Source organism: Lactuca saligna, chromosome 7 (genome assembly GCF_052625555.1).
Source record: "Lactuca saligna cultivar CGN05327 chromosome 7, ASM5262555v1, whole genome shotgun sequence".
NCBI lineage: Eukaryota > Viridiplantae > Streptophyta > Magnoliopsida > Asterales > Asteraceae > Lactuca > Lactuca saligna.
Genome location: NC_136423.1, coordinates 169,675,259 through 169,682,796, shown reverse-complemented (window position 1 = coordinate 169,682,796; position 7,538 = coordinate 169,675,259). Strand labels below are relative to the sequence as shown.

The 7,538-nt window shown below is 40.9% G+C and overlaps 1 non-coding gene across 1 annotated transcript; it reads left to right on the top strand.

The window, feature by feature from the left end:
* The first annotated feature begins 5,484 nt into the window (after window positions 1-5,484).
* LOC145007699 (small nucleolar RNA R71) lies at window positions 5,485-5,591 on the top strand. The gene has a single exon (XR_013663071.1). It is a non-coding gene; the product is annotated as a small nucleolar RNA R71 (small nucleolar RNA).
* Window positions 5,592-7,538: the final 1,947 nt, after the last annotated feature.

Here is a 7,538-nt window from a genome sequence, read left to right as displayed (position 1 = left end):
ACTTATCTAACCATAGATCTTGAAGAAATTACTCCTAACAACATCTAATTCATGAGTAAATCAAAGCCCTAAAAATTGGGAAAAACTCCCCAAATCCAAAATCATATCAAATATGGGAAGATATGTGATAAAGATTGAACCTTTCATGAAATTAAAGGGTAAAGATGTTACCTTGTTGCTTGAATGAAGAGAAAGAAGAAGAAATTTGGAGAGATCTTGAAGAATGCTTAGAGAGGCGGCTGAGAGGAAGTGCTTGGCGAGTGTTGGGATGAATTGGTGAATAATAACAATTTTTACAGGTTTTATTTTACCGGGTTTGAACCGGCTACTCGCCGAGTAGAATGGGTCTACTCGCCGAGTAGACACACGTGTTATCAACTTTTGGATGTAAGTGGACATTTACTCGCCGAGTATAGTCGATATACTCGCCGAGTAGATGTCACAGGTTGAAAAATTTTGTAAATTTGCCAATTTTACTGTATGAATTCAATTGTTTAGCCCTTCCACCCCACACTCAAAGCATAGCTTGTCCTCAAGCACTTAGAGACAAAGAATAAACGAAGAAGAATGAAAAAAACAATATGAAAAATAAAGAAAAGGAAAGAAAATGCAAACTTGAAACTCGGGTTGCCTCCCGAGAAGCGCTTCTTTTGATGGAGTCATTAGCTGGACTCTGCCCCGTCTACGTGTTTGCAATTCCGCACAGTAGCAGCTCCTCCAATCCTTCATTTCTGGGGACACCTTCTTCATATTTCTTCACTCTATGACCATTTACTTTGAATTGTGTGCCGTCTCTTGATATCAATTCTATAGCCCCATGAGGAAACACCGTCTTGACCAAAAAGGGACCATCCCACCTTGATTTAAGTTTGTCCGAGAAAAGTTTTAATCGGGAATTGAAAAGTAATACTTTTTGGCCTTTATGGATGTCTTTGCTTTTGATTCTTTTATCATGCCATCTCTTGGTCTTTTCTTTATAGAGCCACGAACTAGAATAAGCCTCATTTCGGAGTTCTTCAATGGCATTCATTTTCATTAAACGGTTGGTCTTCAATTCTTCTATATCAAAGTTGCACCTCTTTAAAGCCCAATATGCCTTATGCTCGATCTCAACCGGTAAATGGCATTGCTTTCCATAAACTAACCTATATGGTGTAGTACCAATAGGTGTTTTGAAAGCGGTACGAAATGCCCATAACGCGTCATCCAATTTATCCGACCATTCCTTGCGGTTGCTTCCCACCGACTTCTCTAAAATACACTTCAAGGCTCGATTGGTCACTTCAGTTTGTCCACTCGTTTGTGGATGGTATGACGTGGAGAACTTATGGGTTACCCCATATTTCTTGAGCACCTTTTCCAATTGATCATTGGCAAAGTGTGTGCCTCGGTCACTAATTAGGGCCTTCGGAACACCAAACCGGGAGAATAGTTTCTTTAAGAATCGTACCACTACCCGTCCGTCATTTGTAGGTAAAGCCTGCGCCTCCGCCCATTTCAAGATATAATCTACCGCCACTAGTATGTACTTGTTTCCTTTGGATGTGGGAAAAGGTCCCATGAAGTCAATGCCCCATACGTCGAACACCTCGCACACTTGAATGCTATGTTGTGGCATTTCATTTCGAGATGAAATGTTTCCCACTCTTTGACAAGCATCACATTCTTTGACATATTGGGCTGCATCTTTGAAGATTGTAGGCCAATAGAACCCAATGTCAAAGATCTTCTTTGCGGTATAGTGTGCTCCATGATGTCCTCCCGTGGGCCCGCTATGGCAATGTTCTAGTATTCTTCGGCTTTCCTTCCCGAACACACATCTTCTTATAATTCCATCCGCACAGCTTCGAAAGAGGTATGGATCGTCCCAAAAGTAATATTTGATCTCCGCAAAGAATTTCTTCTTTTGTTGACTACTATAATCCTTCGGGATGTAATTTGTAGCTAAATAGTTAGCTATGTCTGCAAACCATGGCTCCTCTCCCACGGACACCATAATGTATTCATTCGAAAAGTCGTCTCCATCCTTATCTTCTTGCAATTGCGGGTTCTCGAGCCTAGATAAATGATCGGCCGCTACATTCTCCATTCCTTTCTTGTCTCGTATCTCTATATCGAATTCTTGAAGAAGCAACACCCATCGTATTAGTCTTGGCTTGGCATCCTGTTTGGAAAACAAATACTTGATAGCCGAGTGGTCAGTAAAAACAGTGGTTTTAGATAAAACCAAGTAAGGGCGAAACTTGTCAAAAGCGTAAACCACGGCTAACAATTCTTTTTCAGTAGTATTATAATTCTCTTGGGCGGGGTTTAAGGTCTTGCTTGCATAATAGATGGGTTGAAAGTGCTTATCAACCCTTTGACCAAGGACCGCTCCTAGTGCATAGTCACTAGCATCACACATGATCTCAAAGGGTAAGTTCCAATTTGGTGCTATAATGATCGGGGCATTAGTTAATTTTTCCTTTAGAAATTCAAATGCCTCTAAACACTCTTTAGTAAAATTAAAGGGTGCATCTTTTAGTAATAATTGTGTTAGAGGTTTCGTGATTTTGGAAAAATCTTTTATAAATCGCCGGTAAAAACCTGCGTGTCCCAAAAAACTTCTAATGCCCTTCACATTAGTTGGTGGGGGTAATTTGGCAATGGTGTCTATCTTTGCCCGATCCACCTCAATTCCCTTTTTAGAGACTTTGTGTCCCAAAACTATACCCTCCTTGACCATGAAGTGACACTTTTCCCAATTTAGGACCAAGTCGGTTTTCTCACACCTAGCAAGCATTGAGTCAAGATTTGTGAGGCAGTCATGGAAAGAAGATCCGAATACAGAAAAGTCATCCATAAAGACCTCCATGAACTTTTCCACCATATTATGGAATATGGCGGTCATGCACCTTTGAAATGTCGCAGGTGCATTGCATAGTCCAAATGGCATGCGTCTATAGGCGAAAGTCCCACTTGGGCATGTAAAGGTGGTCTTTTCTTGGTCCATTGGGTCTATGGGTATTTGAAAATACCCTGAAAACCCATCTAGAAAGCAGTAATAGCTATGGCCCGATAGTCTCTCTAACATTTGATCTATGAAAGGAAGGGGGAAATGGTCTTTGCGAGTGGCATCGTTTAGCTTTCGATAATCGATGCACACTCGCCAACCGGTTACCGTTCGCTTTGGAATTAACTCGTTCTTTTCGTTGGTGATGACCGTCATTCCTCCTTTCTTGGGCACCACTTGGACCGGACTCACCCATGGACTATCGGAAATGGAGTAGATGATTCCTGCATCTAAAAGCTTGACCACCTCCTTCTTGATGACTTCTTGCATGTTCGGGTTTAATCATCTTTGATGTTGCATCACCGGCCTTGCTCCTTCTTCTAAATTGATTTTGTGAGAGCAATAGGATGGGCTTATTCCCTTGATGTCGGAGATGCTCCATGTGATGGCTCTTTTCCTTTTCTTCAACACGTGTACAAGTTCTTCCTTTTCCGTCTTGGATAGGTCTGAGGCTATGATCACAGGCTTCTGATTTCCTTCTTCTAGAAAGGCATACTCTAGATGGTCAGGTAGTGTTTTAAGCTCCAATTGGTTGTGCTTAGTGACGGACTCGCCGAGTGCAGGTTTGGTACTCGGCGAGTTGGTAGCTGCATTCACGACTTCTGGCTTTGCTTCAGATGTACTCGGCGAGTAGATCGGGTCTACTCGGCGAGTAGGGCTCTCAGATTGCTTCTTTATTTCTTCATACTTTCCAACAGTCTTTCAATCTCTAGTAAGTCCTTTTCTGGGTTAAATGCTTCATCCAAAGCTGCAAACTTGCTGGAATCTTCAGGTATGTCTTCTTCCAATAGTTCGTCAAGCATGTCGATTGAGAAAGTCGTGTCGTCACTACCCCTTGAGTACTTCATGGCTTGGTCTACCCCGAATGTCACTGAATCGTCCCCAACTCGCAATGTGAGCTTAGAATCTCTCATGTCTACGATAGCGCTAGCTGTGTTGAGGAAGGGCCTTCCAAGGATAATTGGCACTTGCGGATCCGCCTCCATGTCTAGAATGATGAAATCAGCCGGGAAGACAAATTTGTCCACTTTCAATAGCAAATCTTCACAAATGCCTCTTGGGAAGGTGACAGTCTTGTTTGCCAAATGAATTGCCATTCGAATTGGCCTTGGCTCCGGGAGGTCTAGGTTCTTAAAGAACAAGTATGGCATAAGGTTCACACTTGCTCCAGAATCAGCTAAGGCATGAATTGCAGCCAAGTTGCCAAATTGGCAAGGTAAAGTTAAGCTCCCCGGATCACACTTCTTCTTTGGTAACTTGTTTAGCATTGCGGCGGAGCAGTTCTCATTAAGCACTACCTTCTGCACTTCCTCCATCTTTCTTCTGTTGGTGAGGAGTTCCTTAAGGAACTTAGCATACTTGGGCATTTGCATGACGGCTTCAATGAAAGGAATGTTGATTTGAAGAGTTTTAATGTGGTCTAGAAATTTCTGATATTCCTCTTCCTGCTTCTCTTTCTTGGCTCGGGCTGGGTATGGCATTGGAGGCTGGTATGGCTTCAAGGGAGGCTGTTCATTCGTTTTAGCAGGGGTACTCGCCGAGTCCATCGGCCCTACTCGGCGAGTAGAACTCTCAGATTGTGAATCTTGGTTTTCTACTTGTTCTTCCATTCCTTCCTTTTGTGAGTACCTGGTTGCTTCAATTCGAATGGGGGCCAGGGGAGTGATGATCTTCCCACTTCTTGTTGTGACAGTGTTTACTTGTGCGCTCGTGGGTTGTTCTCGGTTTATCTAGGAAGCTCACCCGATGACCTTTGGTTTAGTTGTTGAGCAAGTTGCCCAAGATGCGTTTCTATGTTGTGGATGGATGCTTGCTGGTTCCTGAGCATTGTTCTTGTTTCTTGGATAGCAGCATCATGGTCACTATGTCTTTTCTCGGAAGCGGCCACAAATTTAGTAAGCATATCTTCCAAGCTTGGCTTCCTCTCTTGCACCGGCTCCTCCTTTTGATAAAAGCCTCTCCCTTTTTGTCTATACTTCTCTTCCTTGGCCTTCTTGTACTCTTCGTAAGGCAGCCACTCTTTCTTTTGTTTGCGACAGTCCTCATCATACCGGTCACCGCTCGAATAACATGTTTGTGCCTTTTTGTTGCCATTCTCATCCAAATCGCAATCTCTAGTGAGGTGAGGTCCATTGCAGTTTTCATAACCCACCCGTATAGCATGGATAGTTTGATCCATTTTGTCCATTCTCCTATCCATGGTTTTTAACATGGCCATGACCGTGGATAAATCTTCAGTAGCAGCGTACGCGGCTCCCCTCGTGACATCATTCCTAGGGTTGTGGTATTCTCTAGAGTGTTTAGAGAATTCTTCAATCAATTCTTTAATCACCGGGGGTGGCTTCTTTGTAAGTGGGCCTTGTGAGTCTAGCAACTGCCGGGTTGTAACATTGACTCCTTCATAGAAGATGGAAACTTCTTGCTGACTGTTTAGATCATGGTATGGGCAGTTTCTGAGCACACCTTTGTACCTCTCCCATGCTTCATATAAAGATTCTCCAGCTTGTTGTTCAAAGTTTGCAATGGCCTTCTTCAGTTTGGCTATCTTGGATGGTGGGGAAAAGTGATCAATAAATTCTTCCTTCATTCTGGCCCAAGTAGTGACTGATCCGGGGGGAAGTGACTTGAGCCAGTCTTTAGCAGCACCCTTGAAGGTTACCGGAAGCATACGAAGTAGTTGCGTTTCGCGGGTTACATTTGGAATATTGAAGTAATCAGCAACATCATTTACTTCATCCAAATGTTTGTATGCATCTTCATGATCTTTCCCATAGAAAGGTATTTCCTTGAGTGAAGCTAGGATATGACCTTTTAGCTCGAAGGTAGTAGTAGCGGGAATTGCGGGTTGCACAAGTCCCGGGCCATGGTCGTTGCACATCCTCTTCTTCCATTCTCCCATGGGGATTTCATCAATGTTAGCCATAGTGAACGCTAACTCTTCCTCCGATTCGGTTTCTTGCTCGTACGTTGCCTCCTCTTCTTCCTCGGTCTTGTATCCAATATCTTCTTGAATTGGCTCCTCAATTATCAAAGAAGCGCTAGAAGCTCCTGATTTACTGCTCTTCTTTTTCCCAAAAACAGTCTTTAAGTTTGACGATGGTGATTTCTTTGGTGTGCTTGAACTCTCCACGTCCTTCCCTTTGTTTCTTTTCAATGCGGATTCGGGGTCTTCAAACGGGGGTACCAGTGGTGTGTTTTCTCCTCTGGTCATGAAAGTCCTGAAATCAATCAAATAAAAAAGCGTAAAAAGAACAAAAAAAATTGTAAAAATAAAGAAAATCTACTGCTGAGTAAACTGCTACTCGCCGAGTAGGTGCAACTGCACTCGGCGAGTATCAGTGATATTTCAAAAAAATTTCTAAGTTTTAAACTAACTAAAACAGATACTAAAACCTAATTACTAATTACTAAATTGCAATAAATGAACTTTATGCAAGTAAACTCACACAAAGGATCGAAAAAATTAGGAATTAGCTTAATTATTTAGAACTGTCTCCCCGGCAACGACGCCAAAAACTTGATGTCTGTAAATTCAACTAGTTTTATCCCTACTTTTTATTAATAATTTGAGCACACAAAGGCAGTGAACCTGTCTTTAAGTGGTATAGATTGATAAGTGAGGTATCGAACTCAGGGAACGGAAAATTAAACTAATAGCTAATTTTAACTAAAACAAATAATAAAAGTAAAGGGTTTTTCTCTAGTTTTGCAAGACTAGAAACTTAGACAAACTAAATTAACTAATTAACTAAAGCAACAACTATTCACCAAATTTGATAAAGATGTTTCTATTTAGGTTCAACCAATTCACTCCTATGGTTATTTAAGTTTAAGGTAGATTAATTGCTATTGGTTACCAATTATAATAGTTAGGTTCATATTCATTACTCCTAACCCTTAGACAATTAACTAATTTAAGCGTTGATCAAGTGTTTAAACTAATTAATTCCCTAGATTAATTATTTGGATTAAATAAGATTTGTAATGGTTAATTAAGTTATTAATTCAATTAACCTCTTGTTGATGGTTTCTCAAACAAGCTCACACATTAATCTTCCTATTTTCTTATTAATCTTAGTTTCATAATCATTACTTCTAAGCATATGGTTTAGCATTCACATAGACATATGAGGTTAACAATTAAGTGATGTTCATGCAACCTAATTGCCTTCCAATTAACAGAAAATAGTAGTGATTAATACATAAGGTTCTTTAACAAACTTAATTTAATAAATCACCAATAGACAATTAAGCAAAAATCAATAATTAAACCATAGGAGTTCTTTGGTATTCCCCAAACAGAAACAAAAACGAATTTAGCTCATAATTGCAGTAGAAACAAACATAAAAACAAAGTTTACTAAAGCAAACATGTTCAATTCCTAAGTCTAAGTGGTAGAATTAACCTAATTGCTTGAATTCTTCCAACTATTGAAGCCTAGGGTTCCTTAGCGCCTTCTGAATCTCTTAGTCGCAGTTAATCCTT